The sequence below is a fragment of the Tamandua tetradactyla genome, chromosome 1, assembly GCF_023851605.1.
Source record: "Tamandua tetradactyla isolate mTamTet1 chromosome 1, mTamTet1.pri, whole genome shotgun sequence".
NCBI lineage: Eukaryota > Metazoa > Chordata > Mammalia > Pilosa > Myrmecophagidae > Tamandua > Tamandua tetradactyla.
Window position 1 is genome coordinate 100,962,890 of NC_135327.1, and position 22,355 is coordinate 100,985,244.

The 22,355-nt window shown below is 36.8% G+C and overlaps 1 protein-coding gene and 1 pseudogene across 9 annotated transcripts in view; both read left to right on the top strand.

Annotated features, from left to right (window-relative positions):
- Nucleotides 1–22,355, top strand: part of HYCC1 (hyccin PI4KA lipid kinase complex subunit 1) — a 128,972-nt gene that overhangs the window by 40,840 nt on the left and 65,777 nt on the right. The window contains exons 1-2 of one of the 9 annotated variants that reach the window (XM_077122017.1): nt 6,752–6,862; nt 7,658–7,712. The exons of 6 other annotated variants lie outside the window; for them this stretch is intronic. The gene's annotated coding sequence lies outside the window, so the exon portion shown is untranslated. Of the gene's footprint in view, nt 1–6,751; nt 6,863–7,636; nt 7,713–22,355 lie in introns of those variants that run through there. 2 more of the 9 variants (XM_077122064.1, XM_077122037.1) reach the window with 2 other exon arrangements.
- LOC143685745 (zinc finger CCCH domain-containing protein 14 pseudogene) lies at nt 19,940–22,159 on the top strand (annotated as a pseudogene).

Consider the following 22,355-nt stretch of genomic DNA (forward strand, 5'->3'; position numbering starts at 1 on the left):
TTCTGGTAAAAGGTGCATCCTCTGGACATTCCTGAGGTGTAGGAGCAGGCTTTGCATGATAAATCCACTCTAACACCCCAATCTCTCTAAGCCTCTGGATCCCCTCATCTACATTATACCAGGGCAGTTCTGGCATTTCAACCTCAGGTAATGTTGGCCACCTTTTGATCCATGTTTCAACCAACCACCCAAACAAGCTGTTAACACCTTTTCTAACTGCTCTAGCTATAACATTGAATGCAGAATCTCTGCTTAGTGGGCCCATATCAATAAATTCAGCCTGATCCAGCCTTATATTCCTCCCACCATTATCCCACACTCTTAAAATCCATTGCCACACATATTCCCCTGATTTCTGTCTATATAAATTGGAAAACTCACACAGTTCTTTTGGAGTATAACGTACCTCCTCATGTGTGATACTTTGTACCTCACCTTTAGGGGCATGTTGGGACTTTAGTCTAGTTATAGGTCTAGAAGAAATGAGGGGTGGTGGGGGTGGGTCATGAAAAGAATTAGAAATATCTTCCAAGCCATTTGCTTCAGGGCTTTCATTTGCACTTTCATCTGGTGAAACAGGATTAATCACTTTAGGGCTAATCCCTTCAGGAGGAGGTTGGGTGGCCAATTCCTCAATGCAGGCTGGAGGTGGGGCGGCTATGTCCTCAGGGCAGACTATTACAGGGTTATCTAAAGAAGGCTCAGCATTGTCTAGGGTTTCAACCTCACCCCCAACATCATTATCAATCCATATGTCACCATCCCATTTTTCAGGGTCCCACTCCTTTCCAATCAATGCCCTCACTTTAACGGCAGACACCATGCAAGACTGAGATTTCAGTTTACGTTGTAAAGTTGCTACTTTACAATAAGATTCTGAGTCTGATTTTCAGAGATCTCAAGTCTACGGCTACAGGAAATAAAATTTTCCTTCAGGATACTCATAGAAACCTCTACATCTTTCAGACGGCACTTAAGCTTCTTGTTTGAAGCCTTAAGCCCATCCCTTTCACCCTTTAATGTAGACAGTGTATCTAACAACAACCAACCAACATCTCTATAACTCTTATTCCTACAAAACTCTGTAAAGGTGTCAAAAACATTATCCCCCAGAGTCTGGCTTCGTACAAGCGAAGCATTAGGAGAATCGAATGATGATATTTTGACTATCTCCTTTGCCAACTCAGTCCATGGATTGGGAGTGTCATTCTGATTACGGGAATCAGAGTCCTTAGTGTCTCTGAGCCCAGTCAGAGTAGAAAACCATTCATAAAAACCCATTTTTAAGATTCTGTTCCTTAAGAACCACTCCTGGTACCAAGATGTATTAGTTAGGGTTCTCTAGAGAAACAGAATCAACAGGGAACACTTGCAAATATAAAATTTATGAAAGTGTCTCACGTGACCGTAGGAACGCAGAGTCCAAAATCCACAGGGCAGGCTGCGAAGCTGATGACTCCAATGGATGGCCTGGATGAACTCCACAGGAGAGGCTCACCAGCCAAAGCAGAAATGCAACCTGTCTCCTCTGAGTCCTCCTTAAAAGGCTTCCCATGATTGGATTTAGCATCACTAATTGCAGAAGACACTCCCCTTTGGCTGATTACAAATGGAATCAGCTGTGGATGTAGCTGACGTGATCATGACCTAATCCTATGAAATGTCCTCATTGCAACAGACAGGCCAGCGCTTGCCCAATCAGATGAACAGGTACCACAACTTGGCCAAGTTGACACCTGTCCCTAACCATGACATGAGGGGTATTGGATTTTTTTTCTGGAGAAATGAGAATGTTCTTACATTGATTGTGATGGTGAATGCATAACTATATGATTGTACCAAGAGCCATTGATTACACTTTGGATAGATTGTATGGTATGTAAATAAAGTTGCTCTAAAAAAAGAATGATATAGAGAATAAAAAAGGGGTAGAGAACATTAACCAAACCATGAATTGGTTCTTTGAAAAGATCAATAAAATTGGCGTGCCTTTAGCTAAATTGACACAGGAGTAAAGAGAGACGACAAAATCAGAAATGAAAAGGGGGACATTATTCCTGACCCCATAGAAAGTAAAAAATCCTAAGAGGATACCATGAGCAAATATATGTCAACTAACTGGACAACTTAGATGAAATAGACAACTCCCTAGAAACACATGGGCAATCTGCATTGACTCTAGAAGAAGTAGAAGACCTTAACAAACAAATCACAAGAGATTGAATTACTCATCAGAAACCTCCCAATAGCCAGGACTAGATGGCTTCACAGGTGAGTTTTACCAAGCACTGCTGGAAGAAATAACACCACTCCTGCTCATAAGCTTCCAGAAAATAGAAGAGGAGGAAGGAAACACTACCTGCCTCATTCTATGAGGCCAACCAATCACCCAAATACCAAGGCCAGATGAAGATACTATACAGAAAAGAAAATTACAGAGTAATTTCTCTAATGAATATAGATGTGAAAATCCTTAACAAAATACTAATAAATCATATGCAACAACCCTTTAAAAGAATTTATGGGTACGTGGGTGGTTCAGTGGTAGAATGGTCACCTCCCATGCGGGAGACCTGGGTTCAGTTCTTGAACCATGCACACTCACCCCACCCCCCAAAAGAAGAATTAAAAAACACCATCAAATGGGATTTATCTATGCAAGAGTGGTTCAACCCAAGAAAATCAATTAATGCAAGATATCACATTAATGAAACAATGAGAAAAAAAACACAGAATCATTTCACTTGACACAGAAAAGGCTTATTTGACAAAATCCAGCATCCTATCATGATAAAACACTTCAAAATGTAGGAATAGAGTAGTGACAGTAGCTCAGTGGCAGAATTCTTGCCTGCCATGCTGGAGACCTGGCTTCAATCCCCAGTCCCTGCCCATGCAAAACACACACACACACACACACACACACACACACACACACACACACACACACACACACACACACACACACAAATGTAGGAATAGAAGAAAGTTCCCTAACATGATAAAGGGTACATATAAAAACCCACCACTAACATCATACTTAATTGTGAAAGACTGACAACTTTTCCTGTAAGATCTGGGGCAAGACAAGAATGCTCACTCCCACTACTGTTATACAGTGTTGTACTGGAAGTTCTAGCCAAGCCATTAGGCAAGAAAAAGGAATAAAAGGCATCCAAATTCGAAAGGAAGAAATAAAACTTTTCACTATTTGCAGCAAATGTACAACAAAACTGCTAGAGCTGTTAAACAAATTTAGACAAGTGATGGGTTACAAGAGGAACACACAAAAATGAGTATTCTTTCTATACACTACTAATGAGCAATCTGAAAAGGAAATTCAGAAAAAAATTCTATTCACAATAGCATTTAAAAGAGTTGAATATCTAGGAATAAATTTAACGGAGAATATAAAGGACTTACACATGGAAATCTACAAAACTTTGCTAAAAAGAAGTCAAAGAAGATCTAAACAAATGGAAGACATTCTATGCTCATGGAATGGGAAGACTAAATATTGATATGATGTCAGTTTTATCCAAATTGATTTAAGATATAATGCAGTTCCATTCAAAATTCTAACAGCCTATTTTGCAGTAATGAAAAAGCCAATTATCAAATTTATTTGGAAGGATAAGGGCCCCCAAATAGCCAAAACCATCCTATGGAACAAAGTTGAAGAACTCACAGTTCTTTACTTTAAAACTTATTAGAAAGCTACAGGGGTTCAAACAGCATGGCACAGGCACAATGATAGACATATCAACCAATTAAATTGAACTGAGAGTTCAGAAACAGACTCTCACATCTGTGGCCAATTGATTTTTGAAAAGTATGCCAAATCCAATTAATTGCAAAAGAATAGTCTTCAACAAATGGTGCTGGCAGAACTGGATATCCATATGCAAAAGAATGAAGGAAGAGTCCTATCTCACACCACATACAGAAATGAACTCAAGGTGGATTAAAGACTTAAATAGTAAAACTAAAACTATAAAACTCCTCAAAGAAAATATTGGCAACCGTCTTCAGGATCTTGTGTTATACAATGGCTTCTTAGACACCCAAAGCACAATTTTGATGATGGGACCTCATCAAAATTAAAACCTTTTGTGTATCAAAGGACATTATCATGAGAGTGGAAAGACACCCTATTCAATGGGATAAAATATTTGGAAACCATGTATCTGGTAAGGGTTTAATAAAGAGAATTTATAAAGAAATCCCATGGTTCAGCAATAAGAAGACAAAAATATATATAATTAAAAAATGGGCAACGTACTTTAATAGACATTTCTCCAAAGAGTATATACAAATGGCTAAAAAAGCATATGAAAAGATGGTCAACGTCATTAGCTGTTAGGGAAATGCAAATCAAAAGCACAATGAGATACCATTTTACCCTCACTAGAATGGATGTTACCAGAGGGAAAAAACATAGTGACAATTACTGGAGAGATATAGGAACACTCATTTATTGCTGGTGGGAACATAAAATGATGCAGTTGCTATGAAGACAGTCTGGCAGTTCCTCAGAAAACTAAGTTTAGAGTTATCAAATGATACAGCAATCCCACTACTAGCTATATACCTCAAAGAATTGTAAGCAGGGATTCAGGCAAATATTTGCACACCGATGTTCATAGCAGCATTATTCACAAAAGATAGAAGCAACCCAAGTGTCCATCAAGTGATGAATGGATAAACAAAATGTGGTATATATGTACAATGGAATATCATTCAGCATTAAAAATAATGAAATTCTGATTCATGTAACAACATGGGTGAACCTTGAAGATATCATATTGAATGAAATAAGCCAGAAATGAAAGATAAATATTGTATGATGACACTGATATGAAATAATTAGAATAAACAATCTCACAGTTAGAATCTAGAATATAGGTTACTAAGGACTGGGTTGTGGGTAGGGAATTAATGCTTCAAGTGAACAGAATATCTGTTGGGGATTATTGTAAAGTTTGGTAATGTTTGGTGGTGATGGTACCATGTTGTGATTGTAATTAGCAGCGCTGAATTATTTATGTGAATGTAGTTAAAAGGGGGAAATATTAGGTTGTTTTACTTGAATAAAAATTAAAAGAAAAAGAGGTGTGGCTCTGATACTTACGAACCTTTTTGAGAGACAGCAAGAACCTGTGGGAAAAAGAAAAAAAAAAATGAAGAAGAAATAGAGACTTTCTCAGACAAACAGAAATTGAAGGGAATTGGTCACCAGTGAGTCAGCCTGGCAATAAATGTTAAACTAAGTTCTTTAGAGAGAAAGAAAATAACATAGGACAGAATCCTGATTTGAAAGAAAGGAAGAGTGTTAGAGAAGGAATAAGTGAATGTAAAATAAAATCTTTTGTCTTATTCTTAATTGATGTAACATAACAGTTTGTTTTAAAAAATAGTAACAGTATTGTCTTGGGTGATTAACCTATGGATGAGTGCAGTGAATGCCAGCAGTGTTATTAGGGATGGGAGGAAGCAATTTAGAATGTCAGCACTATACATGAAGCTGTACAGTACTGTTTGAAAGTGGACTTAGATCAGTTGCAAATGTATTTTGCAAGCTCTATGATAACCACTTAAAAATTAAGTATAATAGGCTAAAAGAGGAGAGAAAATGGTATCATATAAAATGCTCAGTTAAAACCAGAGAAGGCAGAAAAAGAATAGAACACAGAGAAAATGTTCTAGTGCATGAGTCATTTTTTTCTGTGTGATTTTGTAATGCCAACTATCATTTTGTACCATACCTTTAACATCTTTTAAGTGTGATTTCTACATCAAGCAGATCTTAAACTATGCTGTCAGATATTTTGAAAGAAATTGAATACTCTAAGTTGAAGGACATTTCTCTAGTTAAAGCCAATGACATAAAGTATATATGAATCCACTCAGCCACATAATTCTATTCTTATAAAAGAACAATTTCCTTAAGAAATCTTGATAATATGTAATACTTTCCACACTGGAATATAAGTGTAAGTACAGAGTGAGACACTGGAGGTTCTAGTTATCATATTATGAATAATTTATACTTGGTTTGCTGATGGGAAAATCAAACTTGAAATTTTCACCATTAATGATATTGCCTTCATTTACAACTAAAAAAATACTTTTTTCTTCTCACCTTCATAACTGAAAGTACTGCCTACATTATTGCTTTCTTTTTTCTTCTCCATTAAATTGTTCTTTATCCCCTAAATTTCAAGATTTCATTCCATTAAAGCTGTTTGTTTTCTGCCTTGTCTTCCTGGAGAGTAGTCATCAGATTCTTGATTCTAATTCTTATTCATTTTTATTGCTTTTGCTATTGATTGTTCTTTCCTCCTTGATATTTCTCCAGATAGCTATTTCAGAGATTTTTATTTCATTAGCCTATCTCAAACCTTCCTCAGCATAGACGCTGTGGTGGTTTGAAGCTATATATACCCCCAGAAAGACATTTTCTTAATCAATTCCTTTGGTCATGGACCCACTGTAAGTAGGACCTTTTTGTTGTTGTTGTTTGTTTTTTTGCATGGGCAGGCAGCGGGAATTGAACTTGGGTCTCCAGCATGGCAGGTAAGAACTCTGTCTGCTGAGCCACCACTGCCCGCCCGTAAGTAGGACCTTTTGACAAAGCTACTTTAAGTTAAGGTGTGACGCACATCATTCAGGATGGGTTTTAATCCTCCTACTGGAGTTGCTTCTAAATGAAATAAACCAGGAAGAGAAGAGAGTGTCCAACAGATGCCACCGTGTGCCTTGCCATTTGATATAGGAGCCAAGAATTGCTGCAGCTTATCTTCAGGAAGAAAACACTGTCTTGATGATTCCTTGATTTGCACATTTTCTCAGCCTCAAAACTGTAAGCTAATAAATTCCCATTGTTTAAACCTGACCCATGGTATTTGCTTTAAACAGCCTAGGAAACTAGAACAGACCTCTGTTCCTTCCCCACATTAATCATATTAAGAATGGATTTTTACCCTGAATGTTTAATTTTCTATGTCAGCTTGACTAGGTTATGGTAATCAGTTGATTGGCCAAGCAAGCACTGGCCTGATTGTTACTGTGAGGGTATTTAATATATGGATTAAATCATTAGTCAGTTGATACATTTACAGCTGATTACATCTGCAGTCTATTAAGAAGAACATTTTCAGCAATGAGAATAGTCTTCTTGTCCAATCAATTGAGGGCCTGAAAGTGAGAACTGAGAGTTTTAGCAATCATAATCAAAAAGAGTAATTTTTGTCTGTACTTCAGTCAACTAGCTTCTCCTGGGGAATTCATAGTCATCTTTATCAGAGTTCCCAACTTTTGGCTTCTCCTGGGAAATTAGCCTTCACCAAATTTCCAACTGGTGGCTTGCCATGTGTAATTCAGACTTGCCAATTCCTTGGTCACATGACCTGATTCTCAGTAAATTTCTTAATGTTTACATTTTTGTTCTATTCGTTCTTTTTGCTTTGGAGAACACTGACTAATATGGATCTTTACTTAGATTTGGGCCCCCCTATATTTAACCTATGTTCACTTTTGGAAAAGTCATTTATTTTTGTGGAACTAATGATTGATTACTTATACATGGATAGCATTGCAATATATTTCTAATTCTGATTCCTTACTTTTCATCTAGTACAAAATTTCTTGCTTTCAGGATAATTTTTATTGCATGCCATGATGTTAACTACCATGGAGGGCTAATTAATACAGTAAGTGTTATATTAAAGTCAAAATGGAATTTGGAGCCCAAACTAGCAAAGATTCATAGGTTTCATCATTTATTCTCACACTGAACAAACATTTGCATACCTATTATATATGAGCTAATTTAACAAGACTAAATGCAACTTGGGAAAGTACTAAGATAGAAGTGTCCTGATTTGTAAGCAGTTGTATGTAAAAGATCTTGCCATTTAAGCTAACTTCAAGCTTAATATGAGCTCTTTTTATGATTTTTCTATTGCTAAGGAAAATTTGTTATGAAATTTTAGGTGTTGCTGATTGAAATGTCACACCCTCATATACAGATTGTTAGGTTTCTCCTGGGATTTTATACTTATACTAGATATTAGATATATTTGCTATTTCTGTCAATGCAAAGCCCCTTCTGAATAAGCCTGTATGTACATGACTCTATATATACACCTTTGGTCTCACCTATTGGACCAAGGCCATTGACTTGTAGTCAGATTCAAAATAAGGAACTGGTACAATCCAAGCCTTATTTAGAGAATTTAGAATTGGGAAATTGAGAAATATAGGTTTGGTGTAGTGGGGAATGCAGACCTGGAACAGAAAGGTTGTGATCGATAGGGCTAGAGGAGCCATAATGGACCATAGGCAAGATGAGTAGTAAGGAAGGAAACCATTTAGTAATGAGCAAATGGAACAGATGCACTGAGAAAGCTAGAGGGGTCATGGAGACTGCTTGCCTGTAGAAGGCAGGGATCTAAGTTCTAGTTTTTAGTATCCAAGTAAAACTGGCCTCATAGAATAACTTAAGTGTTCTCTCCTCTTTTTTTTTTTACTTTTTTATTGTATAATATAACATATGTACAAAGCAAGGAAAGAAAAAGGCAATAGTTTCCAAAGCGCTCTTCAACAAGTAGTTACAGGACAGATCCCAGAGTTTGTCAAGACCTGCCATACCATCTTCTCAGATTTTTTCTTCTAGCTACTCCAGAACATTGGAGGTTAGAAGAAATATATATTTTATCATCACTTTTTTTTCCTTTTTGTGTGAAAAATAACTTATATGCAAAAAAGCCATAAATTTCAAAGCACAACACAACAATTAGTTGTAGAACAGATTTCAGAGTATGGTGTGGATTACAGTTCCACAATTTTACATTTTTACTTCTAGCTACTCTAAGATGTTGGAGAGTAAAAGAAATATCAATTTAGTGATTCAACAATCATATTCATATGTTAAATTCTACCTTCTCTATAGAACTCTACTATCACCTTTGATCTTTCTGTCCTATTCTTTGTGGGTATGGGGCCAAACTAAACTTTTCATGTTGGAAGTGGCTATCACTAATAAGGGGTAGGAGATGGAACTAGCTGACATTCTGGAGAGGCTGGGCCCTCTAAATTTCAGGACTTATCTGGTCTAGGGACCCATATGGAGGTTTTAAGTTTCTGGAAAGTTACCCTAGTGCATGGAACCTTTGTAAAATCTTATATATTGCCCTAGGTGTTCTTTAGAACTGGCTGGAATGATTTTGATTGGGGTTTGGCAAGTTATGATAGGTAGCAATATCTAACTGAAGCTTGCATCAGAGTGGCATCCAGAGTAGCCTCTTGACTCTATTTGAACTCTCTCAGCCACTGATACTTTATTAGTTACACTTCTTTTCCCCCTTTTGGTCAAGATGAAATTGTTGATCCCACAGTGCCAGGGCCAGACTCATTCTTGGGACTAACAGTAAAGGTAAAAAGGAGACTTTCACCCCTGAATGTCATGTCCCATGTAGGCGGGAGGGCCATGATTTTGCTTGCAGAATTGGGCTTAGAGAGCGACTGAGGCCACATCTGAGCAACAAAAGAGGTCCTCCAGAAGTAACTCTTAGGCATACCTATAGGTAGGCTAAGCTTTTCCACTACCTATATATACTTCACAAGAGTAAGCCTCAAGATCAAGGGTTTGTCCTATTGATTTAGGTGTCCCTAATGTTTGGCACAGTATCAGGAGATTCCCTGATGGTAAAGTTTAATAGTTCCATATTTTTTCTCCTATCTCTCAGGGGACTTTGCCAATACTTTTTGATTATCTGCTTAGTATATTTTAGGATGTATCCAGGCATTACATTAAGCTATACAGGATTAAAGGCCCTCATTCTTATTCTGGGCTCCCCGTATTTCAGTTGTTTAATTGAGCTGTGTAGACAAGTTGAATTTGATTACGTTCTACATAAAATTTAGGTTCCAGACAAAATAAACCTTTCTTCCTTTGGTCTCCAAGAGTAGGTGTGGTTTTTAAATAAAGACAATGTCTTCTTTATCCCTGTGTTCTGAATTACCTTAATCCTGGCTTGATTGGCCTTGTTCTTATCTCTAAATACCAAGTTATACATGCATAAAACAGCCTCTCAAAATCCAGAAATAGTAATTACCACTCTGGAGTAAATGTGTCTGCTATAAGAGCTTACAATCTAGGCCCCTGTTTTCTTATAAGCATTTTCTAAAGGTGCATTTGATAAATTTTGATGTGTTTCATTTTCATTTTCATTAGCCTCAAGATATTTACTGATATCTCTTGTAATTTCTTCCTTGACCCACTGGTTGTTTAAGAGTGTGTTGTTTACTCTTCATATATTTGTGAATTTTCTGACCCTCTGCCCGTTATTGATTTCCAGCATCACTCCATTATGAGCCAAGAAAGTGTTTTGTATGATTTCAATCTTTTTAAATTTATTGAGACTTGCTTTCTGACCAAGCATATGATCTTTCCTTGAGAATGATCCATGAACACTTGAGAAAAATGTGTATCCCGCTGTTGTGAGGTATAATGTTCTGTAAATGTCTGTTAAGTCCAGTTCATTTATCATATTATTCAGAATTTCTTTTTTATTTTTTGATCCTCTGTCTAGATGGCCTGTCCATTGAGGAGAGCGGGGAATTGAAGTCTCCAGCTATTATGGTAGAGGTGTCTACTTCTCCCTTCTGTGTCGTCAATGTTTGGCTCATGTATTTTTGTTCACTCTGGGTTTGTGTGTAAATATATATTATGTTATATCTTCTTGTTGAACTGTTCCTTTTATTAATACATAGTGTCCTTCTTTGTGTCTGTTAGTTGTTTTACATTTGAAGTCTAATTTGTTGTATATTAGTATAGCTACCCCACCTCTTTTCTAATTTTTGTTTGAATGGTATATCTTTTCCCAACTTTTCACTTTCAGCCTATTTTTGTCCATGGCTCTAAAATGAGTCTCCTGTAGACAGCATATAGATGGATCCTGTTTTTATCCATTCTGCTAGTCTATATCTTTTGATTAGAGAATTTAATCTGTTAACATTTACTGTTATTACTGTAAAGACAGTACTTTTACCATTTTGTCTTTTGGATTTTATATGTCATATTTAATTTTTTTTTCTCTTTTTACCTTTACTGTTAGTCTTCATTTCTATGCTGTTCCCCAGACCTCTGTCTCCTGCCTTTTCTTATCTCCCTGTTGTGCTCCCTTTAGTATTTCTTGTAGAGCTGGTCCCTTGGTCACAAATTCTTTGAGTGATTGTTTGTCTGAAAATGTTTAATCTCCCCTCATTTTTGAAGGACAGTTTTGTTGGGTATAGAATTCTTGGTTGGCAGTTTTTCTCTTTCATATTCTTAAATATATCATACCACTGCCTTCTTGCCTCTATGGTTCCTGCTGAAAAATCCACAGTCTTATTGGGCTTCCCTTGTATGTAGTGGATTGCTTTTCTTTTGCTGCTTTCAAAATTCTCTCTTTCTCTTTGATATCTGACAATCTGATTAGTAAGTGTCTTGGAGTATGTCTATTTGGATCTGTTCTGTTTGGGGTATGCTGCACTTCTTGGGTCTATAACTTTATGTCTTCCGTAAGAGGGAAAATTTTCAGTAATTATTTCCTCCATTGGTCTTTCTCCTCCTTTTCCTTTCTCTTTTCCTTCTGGGACACCCACAACATGTATACTTTTGCCCTTTATGTTGTCATTCATTACCCTGAGACCCTGCACATATATTTCCATCCTTTTCCTTATTTTTTCTTTTGTGCATATTTCAGATATCCAGTCCTCTAATTCACTAATCCTGGCTTCAGCCTCTTCATATCTTTTGTAGGTTTCCATTGTTTATATCATCTCTTCTCCTGTGCCTTTCATTCCCATAAGTTCTGTGGATTATTTTTTCAGACTTTCTTTTTTGTTTTTGTTTACCCAGTGCCTTCTTTGTGTCCTCCCTCAACTCATTGATTTGCTTTTTGATGAGATTTTTCCATGTCTGTTTGAAATCCTGAATTAGTTGTTTCAGCTCTTGTTTCTCATTTCAAGTGTTGGTTTGTACTTCTGACTGGACCATATCTTTGATTTTCCTAGTATGACTCATCATCTTTTCTTGGCATTTAGACATTTGATTTCTTTTAAGTTTGTGTGTTCTTTTTTTAACTTTTATTATTGTATAGTATAACATATAAACAAAGCAAAGAAATAAAAAAGCAGTAGTTTTCAAAGCTCTCTTCAGCAAGTAGATTCAGGACAGATCCCAGAGTTTGTCATGGGCTACCTTACAATCCTCTCATATTTTTCCTTCTGACTACTCCAGAATATAGGAGGCTAGAGGGTGTAAATATTTTTTTAATCATCACAATTGACTTTTTTCTTTCTTTTTTTGTGAAAAATAACATATATGCCAAAAAGCTATAAATTTCAAAGCCCAACACTACAACTAGAAAAATGTTATATATATATATATAAATCAGCCTCTCAAAATCCAGAAATAATAATCACCACTCCAGACTTAATGTGTCTGCTCTAAAAGCTTACAATCTAGGCCCCTGTTTTCTTATCATCATTTTCTAAGGGTGACCATGTCATTCTTGTTCTTTTGGTTCTGGCTTATTTTGTCTCATCAAATGTCCCACATGTTCTTTCACATTGTTGCATGCTTCACGGTTTTCTTCCTTTTTGTAGCAGTACAACCTCCATTCATAAGTATATTCCATCATTCATCGATCTGCTTCTCCTTCAGTGCATCCTTCAGCCACCTGCATTTATCGGGCATCATGTAGAGGACCCAAAGTCCACAGCCCATCAACATTCTCAATTTTAGATAATTTCATTGTTCCCAAAAGAAAGAAAACGAATAAACATACCTTCACCAAATAGGAAATTTAAACCTCCTCTTAACTCTTGTCCCTCCTCCCATAATTTATCTCTGCTTTTGCTGTGGTATTGCTGACAACTTCCTTTTGAACATAGCTCATAGCATACAATAGCAGTTTTCCCCCTATACCCTGAACTTAAACACTCTTTATGCAAGAATCACATCTTTGAAGTAATTCTCGCAAGAAATAATTCATATTTCTAAGTGTTAATCAGTGGGACATGTAGGTCTATAAACCCCTTTCTATCTTGTTCATCTTCAATATGGTAATATTACTTCTAGACCCCTAGAGAATAACCTTCGCTCCTATCTATTCCCTTACATTGGAGTTCAACCTCATTAGCTTACGGTTCACCCATCTCTAGCTTCTATGTATCTCTTAAGTCCCCTATATTCTGTATTAGAAGCCTCTGATTATACCTTTATGCTGGTCATAAAAATAGAATCATACAATGTGGCTAACTTCATTCAGCATTATGTCCTCAACGCTCATCCATCTCGTCATGTGTTTCAACATGTCATTTTGTCTTAGTGCTGCATAATATTCCATCGTATGTATATATATATATATATATATATATATATATATACCACATTCTGTTGATCCACTCATCTGTTGATGGGCATTTGGTTTGTTTCCATCTTTTGACAATTGTGAATAATGCTGCTATGAACATCAGTGTGCAGATGTCTGTGTCGTTGCTTTCAGCTCTTCTGAGTCTATACCAAGCAGTGCTATTGCTGCGTCATAGGGCAACTTGATATTTAGTTTCCTGAGGAACTGCCAGTCTTCCATAGTGGCTGCACCATTATACATTCCCACCAGCAGTGCGTAAGTGTTCCAGTTTCTCCACATCCTCTCCAACATTTAGTTTCCTGTTTGTTTAATAGCATCCATTCTTATAGGTGTGAAGTAGTATCTCATTGTAGTCTTGATTTGCATTTCCGTTACAGCCAGTGAAAATGAGCGTTCCTTCATGCGCTTTTGAACCATCTGTATTTGCACTTGAGAAAAATGCCTATTCATATCTTTAGCCCATTTTATAATTGGGTTGTTTGTTCTTTTGTTGTCAAGTTGTATGATTTCTTTGTATATGCAGGAAATCAAACCTTTGTCTGATATGTGATTTCCAAATGTTTTCTCTCTTTGAGTTGGCTACCTCTTTACCTTTTTTACAAAGTCTTTTGAAGTGCAGAAGCTTTTGCTTTTGAGGAGTTCCCATTTATCTATTTCTTTTTGTTGCTTGTGCTTTGGGTATAAAGTTTAGGAAGCTACCTCCTATTACTAGGTCTTGAAGATATTTCCTTACATTTTCTTCTAGAAGCTTTATGGTGCTAGTTCTTATATTGAGGTGTTTGATCCATTTTGAGTTAATGTTTGTGTAGAGTGTAAGATAGGGGTCCTCCCCAAAGATAAACATAGGTTGAAAGTGAAAGGTTGGGAAAAGATATTTCATGCAAATAACAACCAGAAAAGAGCAGTAGTAGCTATACTAATATCCAACAAATTAGACTTCAAATGTAAAACAGTTAAAAGAAACAAAGAAGGACACTATCTACTAATAAAAGGAACAATTAAACAAGAAGACATAACAATCATAAATATTTATGCACCGAACCAGAATGCCCCAAAATACGTGAGGAATACACTGCAAACACTGAAAAGGGAAATAGACACATATACCATAATAGTTGGAGACTTCAATTCACCACTCTCTTCAATGGACAGAACATCTAGACAGAGGATCAATAAAGAAATAGCGAATTTGAATATTACAATAAATGAGCTAGACTTAACAGACATTTATAGGACATTACATCCCACAACAGCAGGATACACCTTTTTCTCAAGTGCTCATGGATCATTCTCAAAGATAGACCATATGCTGGGTCACAAAGCAAGTCTTAACATATTTAAAAAGATTGAAATCATACACAACACTTTCTCGGATCATAAAGGAATGAAGTTGGAAATCAATAATAGGCGGAGTGCCAGAAAATTCACAAATACGTGGAGGCTCAACAACACACTCTTAAACGACGAGTGGGTCAAGGAAGAAATTGCAAGAGAAATTAGTAAATATCTCGAGGCGAATGAAAACGAAAACACAACATATCAAAACCAATGGGATGCAGCAAAGGCAGTGCTAAGAGGGAAATTTATTGCCCTAAATGCCTATATCAGAAAAGAAGAAAAGGCAAAAATTCAGGAATTAACTGTCCACTTGGAAGAACTGGAGAAAGAACAGCAAACTAACCCCAAAGCAAGCAAAAGGAAAGAAATAACAAAGATTAGAGCAGAAATAAATGAAATTGAAAACATGAAAACAATAGAGAAAATCAATAAGACGAGAAGTTGGTTCTATGAGAAAATCAATAAGATTGATGGGCCCTTAGCAAGATTGACAAAAAGAAGAAGAGAGAGGATGCAAATAAATAAGATCAGAAATGGAAGAGGAGACATAACCACTGACCCCACAGAAATAAAGGAGGTAATAACAGGATACTATGAACAACTTTACGCTAATAAATACAACAATTTAGATGAAATGGACGGGTTCCTGGAAAGGCATGAACAACCAACTTTGACTCAAGAAGAAATAGACGACCTCAACAAACCAATCACAAGTAAAGAAATTGAATCAGTCATTCAAAAGCTTCCTAAAAAGAAAACTCCAGGACCAGACGGCTTCACATGTGAATTCTACCAAACATTCCAGAAAGAATTAGTACCAACTCTCCTCAAACTCTTCAAAAAAATCTAAGTGGAGGGAAAGCTACCTAATTCATTCTATGAAGCCAACATCACCCTCATACCAAAACCAGGCAAAGATATTACAAAAAAAGAAAACTACAGACCAATCTCTCGAATGAATATAGGTGCAAAAATCCTCAACAAAATTCTAGCAAATCGTATCCAACAACACATTAAAAGAATTATACATCATGACCAAGTAGGATTCATCCCAGGTATGCAAGGATGGTTCAACATAAGAAAATCAATTAATGTAATACACCATATCAGCAAATCAAAACAGAAAAATGACATGATCATCTCAATTGATGCAGAGAAGGCATTTGACAAGATTCAACACCGTTTCCTGTTGAAAACACTTCAAAAGATAGGAATACAAGGGAACTTCCCTAAAATGATAGAGGGAATATATGAAAAACCCACAGCTAATATCATCCTCAATGGGGAAAAATTGAAAACTTTCCCCCTAAGATCAGGAACAAGACAAGGATGTCCACTATCACCACTATTATTCAACATTGTGTTGGAGGTTCTAGCCAGAGCAATTAGACAAGAAAAAGAAATACAAGGCATCAAAATTGGAAAGGAAGAAGTAAAACTGTCACTGTTTGCAGACGATATGATACTATACGTCGAAAACCCAGAAAAATCCACAACAAAACTACTAGAGCTAATAAATGAGTACAGCAAAGTAGCAGGTTACAAGATCAACATTCAAAAATCTGTAGCATTTCTATACACTAGCAATGAACAAGCTGAGGGGGAAATCAAGAAATGAATTCCATTTATAATTGCAACTAAAACAATAAAATACCTAGAAATAAATTTAACTAAAGAGACAAAAAAACATAGATAAAGAAAACTACAAAAAACTGTTAAAAGAAATCACAGAAGACCTAAATAGATGGAAGGGCATACCGTGTTCATGGATTGGAAGACTAAATATAGTTAAGATGTCAATCCTACCTAAATTGATTTACAGATTCAATGCAATACCAACCAAATCCCAACAACTTATTTTTCAGAAATAGAAAAACTAATAAACAAATTTATCTGGAAGGGCAGGGTGCCCCGAATTGCTAAAAGTATCTTGAGGAAAAAAAACGAAGCTGGAGGTCTCACGCTGCCGGGCTTTAAGGCATATTATGAAGCCACAGTGGTCAAAACAGCATGGTATTGGCATAAAGATAGATATATCGACCAATGGAATCGAATAGAGTGCTTAGATATAGACCCTCTCATCTATGGACATTTGATCTTTGATAAGGCAGTCAAGCCAACTCACCTGGGACAGAACAGTCTCTTCAATAAATGGTGCCTAGAGAACTGGATATCCATATGCAAAAGAATGAAAGAGGACCTGTATCTCACACCCTATACAAAAGTTAACTCAAAATGGATCAAAGATCTGAACATTAGGTCTAAGACCATAAAACAGTTAGAGGAAAATGTCGGGAGATATCTTATGAAGCTTACAATTGGAGGCGGTTTTATGGACCTTAAACCTAAAGCAAGAGCACTGAAGAAATGAATAAGTAAATGGGAGCTCCTCAAAATTAAACACTTTTGTGCATCAAAGAACTTCATCAAGAAAGCAGAAAGACAGCCTACACAATGGGAGACAATATTTGGAAGCGACATATCAGATAAAGGTCTAGTATCCAGAATTTATAAAGAGATTGTTCAACTCAACAACAAAAGACAGCCAACCCAATTACAAAATGGGAAAAAGACTTGAACAGACACCTCTCAGAAGAGGAAATACAAATGGCCAAAAGGCACACGAAGAGATGCTCAATGTCCCTGGCCATTAGAGAAATGCAAATCAAAACCACAATGAGATATCATCTCACACCCACCAGAATGACCATTATCAACAAAACAGAAAATGACAAGTGCTGGAGAGGATGCGGTGAAAGAGGCACACTTATCCACTGCTGGTGGGAATGTCAAATGGTGCAACCACTGTGGAAGGCAGTTTGGCGGTTCCTCAAAAAACTGAACATAGAATTGCCATACTACCCAGCAATACCATTGCTAGGTATCTACTCAAAGGACTTAAGGGCAAAGACACAAATGGACATTTGCACACCAATGTTTATAGCAGCATTATTTACAATTGCAAAGAGATGGAAACAGCCAAAATGTCCATCAACAGACGAGTGGCTAAACAAACTGTGGTATATACATACGATGGACTATTATGCAGCTTTAAGACAGAATAAACTTATGAAGCATGTAATAACATGGATGGACCTAGAGAGCATTATGCTGAGTTAGTCTAGCCAAAAACTAAAGAATACTGTATGGTCCCACTGATGTGAACCGACATTCGAGAATAAGCTTCGAATATGTCATTGGTAACAGAGACCAGCAGGAGTTAGAAACAGGGTAAGATAATGGGTAATTGGAGCTGAAGGGATACAGACTGTGCAACAGGACTAGATACAAAAACTCAAAAATGGACAGCACAATAATACCTAATTGTAATGTAATTATGTTGAAACACTGAATGAAGCTGCATCTGAGCTATAGTCTTTTTGTTTGTTTGCGTCTTTTGTGTTTTTTCTTTTTCCTTTTTCTATATATATATATTTATTTTTTATTATTATTATTTTTATTTTTTCTCTATATTAACATTCTATATCTTTTTCTGTTGTTTTGCTAGTTCTTTTCCTAAATCGGTGCAAATGTACTAAGAAATGATGATCGTACATCTATGTGATGATATTAAGAACTACTGATTGCATATGTAGAATGGTATGATTTCTAAATGTTGGGTTAATTTCTTTTTTTCCGTTAATAAAAATAAAAAGAATTAGTGATTGCATATGTAGAATGGAATGATTTCTAAATGTTGTGTTAATTTCTTTTTTTTTTTATTTAATTAAAAAAAAAAGATAGGGTTCTCTTTCATTCTTTTGAGTATTGATATCCAGTTCTTCCATGCCCAATTATTGAAAAGACTGTTTTGTCCTAGTTCAGAGGATTTGGGGGCCTTGTCAAAAATCGGTTGACCATAGATCTGGTGGTTTATTTCTGCACTCTTGATTCAATTCCATTGTTCAGTGCTTCTATTTTTGTGCTAGTGCCGTGCTGTTTTGACCACTGTGGCTGTACAATATGTTTTAAACTCAGGTAGTGTTAATCCTCCCACTTTGTTCTCCTTTTTAGGATGATTTTAGCTATTTGGGGTCTCTTTCTCTTCCAGATGAATTTGGTAGTTAGCTTTTCCAAATCTTCAAAGTACGTTGTTGGGATTTTGATTGGCACTGTGCTGAATCTCTAGATCATTTTGGGCAGAATTGACATCTTAATTATATTTAGCCTTCTCATGCATGAGCAGGGAATGTCTTTCTAACTATTTAGGTCTCCTTTGATTTGTTTTAGCAATGTTACATAGTTTTCTGTATACAAGTCCTTTATGTCCCTAGTTAAATTCATTCCTAAGTATTTGATTCTTTTAGTTGCTATTTCGAATGGAATTTTTTCCTTAACTGACTCATCAGCTGGGTCATTGCTTGTGTATAGAAATGTTACTGATTTTTGCACATTAATTTTATATCCCGCCACCTTGCTGAATTTGTTTATTAGCTCTAGTAGCTTTGCTATAGATTTCTCACAATCTTCCAAGTATAGTATCATATTATCTACAATTAATGAGAGTTTTACTTCTTCCTTTCCAATTTGGATACCTTTTATTTCTTTGTTCTGCCTGATTGCTCTAGCTAGAACTTCTAGCACAATACTGAACAATAGTGGTGACAGTGGGCAGCCTTGTCTTGTACCTGATCTTACGGGGAAAGCTTTAAGTCTCTGTCCATTGAGTACGATTCTGGCTATCAGTTTTTCATATATTCCCTTTATCATATTGAGGTAGGTTACCTTTGATCCTTATCTTTTGGAGTGTCTTTATCAGAAAAGGGTGCTGAATTTTATTGAATGCCTTTTCAGCATCAATCGAGATGATCATGTGATTTTTCACTTTCATTTTGTTAATGTGTGGTTTTACATTAATTTTCTTGTGTTGAAGCATCGTTGCATTCCTCGTATAAACCCACTTGGTCATGGTGTATAATTCTTTTAATGTGCTGTTAGATTTGATTTGCTAATATTTTATTGAGAATTTTTACATCTATGTTAATTAGGGAGATTGGCCTGTAGTTTTCCTTTCTTATAGCATGTTTACCCGGTTTTGGTATTCAAGTGATACTAGTTTCAGGCTGGTGGGGGTGGGGACACACAGTGCATGGAAACAGGGGTGGAGTGGTGGAGGTGGGAGTGGGAGCCAGCACCAGGCTCCAGGTAAATGAAACACTGCAAAGCCCCAAGCCCGCTGCTGCCGCAGAGCCGTGGAGATTGGCGCCAAAATTTGCTGCAAGATCCAGAGTGCCATTAAGGGGAAATTGCAAGAATTAAGAGCTTATGTTGATGAAGAACTTCCTGATTACATTATGGTGATGGTGGCCAACAAGAAAATTCAGGACCAAATGATAGGGGACCTGTCCCAATTTCTAGGGAACAACACAATTCAATTCACCATATGGCTTCATGGTGTATTAGATAAATTTCGCTCTGTTATGACAGAACCCTCTCGTCTAAAGTCTTCTGATACCAACATCTTTGACTGATGTGCCTTCAAAAAAGAGCAGTTTTGGTAGGGGAGATGAGAGAAGACACGAAGCTGCAATGCCACTGCTTGTAGTTACAAGCACTAGACCTGAGAAAAGGGATTCCAGAGTTTCTGCAAGTTCACAGGAGCAGAAAACCACTAATGTTAGACAGGCTTATGATGATGGAGCTGCAACCCGACTAATGTCACCAGCATAACCTCTGAGGGAGCTGGCACCCTCTGAAGATGTGATTGATATGAAGCCAGAACCAGATGATCTCATTGATGAAGACCTCAGTTTTGTGCAGGAGATCCTTTATCTCATAAAAAACCTACAGTTACAACTTACATATGGTTCTTCTCGCCTTTCTATTGAAATTTTTAGGCCACCTGCCAGTCAAAATGCAGATAGTGGTGCTCATTTAAACAGGTTGCAGTTTCAACAATAGCAAAACAGGATTCATGCTTCCAAACAACTGGATCTACAGAACAGCTGTGTATAAGAAACAGGACATTTGTGTGACCCAGAAGTGCCTAGCAGTTTAAAGGAGACTTCCAGTCCCTTCTTCAGAAACAACTCAGAAAAAATGAATCTTGAGGAGGAAAACTTTCGGAAGAGAAAATTCCCTGTGGTAAGTTCAGTTATTGAAGTAAAAAAATGAAATCATGATGGAGAAGAGGAGGAGGAAGATGATGATTATGATTCTCGGACAGCAGATGTTTTAAGCAATGTGTCAGTGCCAGCAAAACCTGAAAGGTAACCTTCACTTCCACCTTCTAAACAAGCTAACAAGAATCTAATTTTGAAGGGTGTCTCTGAAGTTCAAGAATCTGTAACAAAAACAACAAAGTATTCTACAGTCCCACAGAAACAGACACTTCCACTTGCTCCCAGAAGTCGAACTTCTCAAGAAGAATTGCTGGCAGAAGTTGTCCAGAGGCAAAGCAAGACCTCCAGAATAAGTCCCCCCATTATAGAAGAGGAAACAAGGAGTTAATACAGAAAAAAAGTCAAGGAGCTCAACAGAGACAATTGTTTTCCTGACTGCAGGTTGACCCAGTAATGACAGAAACTCTGAAGATCTGTCAAGATTCTATGGCATGGAATCCATGGTCCATGCAGACACAAGATCATTTATTCTGAAGAAGCTGAAGCTGACTGAGGAAATAGTAATGGCACCAAACCAAGAGTCGGGGATGAAGACTGCAGATACCTTTGGGTACTATCAGGACACCTTATGCAGATATGAGATCTTGTACAACCAGATAAACCTACAAGTCCCAAGTTTATATTGACGCTGGATAGTGTCCCCAGCCCCCCAGAATATATGTCAGATCAAGAGGAGGACATATGCTTTGAAGGAATGAAATCCGTAAACCAAACTGCAGCCACAAACAAGGGACTCAAAGGTCTCCTCCACCCACAGCAATTGCACTTGATTAGCAGGCAGCTCGATGACCCAAACTGTAGCTTTTCAAATGCTGAGATAAATGTAAATTGAGTATGGCACAAAAACCAGAAAAACTTTTGGAACTCTGCAAGTACTGGCCTGCCTGTAAAAATGGTGATGAGTGTGCTTACCATTATCCTGTTTCACCTTACAAAGTCTTTCCCAATTGTAAATTTGCTGAAAAATGTTTGTTTGTTCATCCAAATAGTAAATATGATGCAAAATGTACAAAGCCAGATTGTTCCTTCACTCATTTGAGTAGAAAAATCCCATTACTGCCTCCAGAACCAGCAGTTACAATACCAGCATCACCTTCTAGTAAACTCTGCTGTTACTTCCCTGCTTGTAAGAAAATGGAATGTCCCTTCTATCATCCAAAACATTGTAGATGTAACACTCAGTGTACAAGACCTTACTGTACATCTTACCATCCCACCGTTACAGTACCACCTTGACACACCTTGAGATGGATTCGATCTCAAACCAGTGAATGATATCCAGTCCTACCTGGCAGAAGATCATGGATTTGAAAGTTTCAATCTACATGAAAGACAGTCTACAGAACTTGTCAGATGTTTGAAATTTGGAATATTGCTTTCATAATATGAAGTTTATTGCCTATTTGAAGTATCTGATTTTTCAAGTTTGTAAGTTTATTAAGTGGTTTTAACATTGGCTATGGTTTTCTTT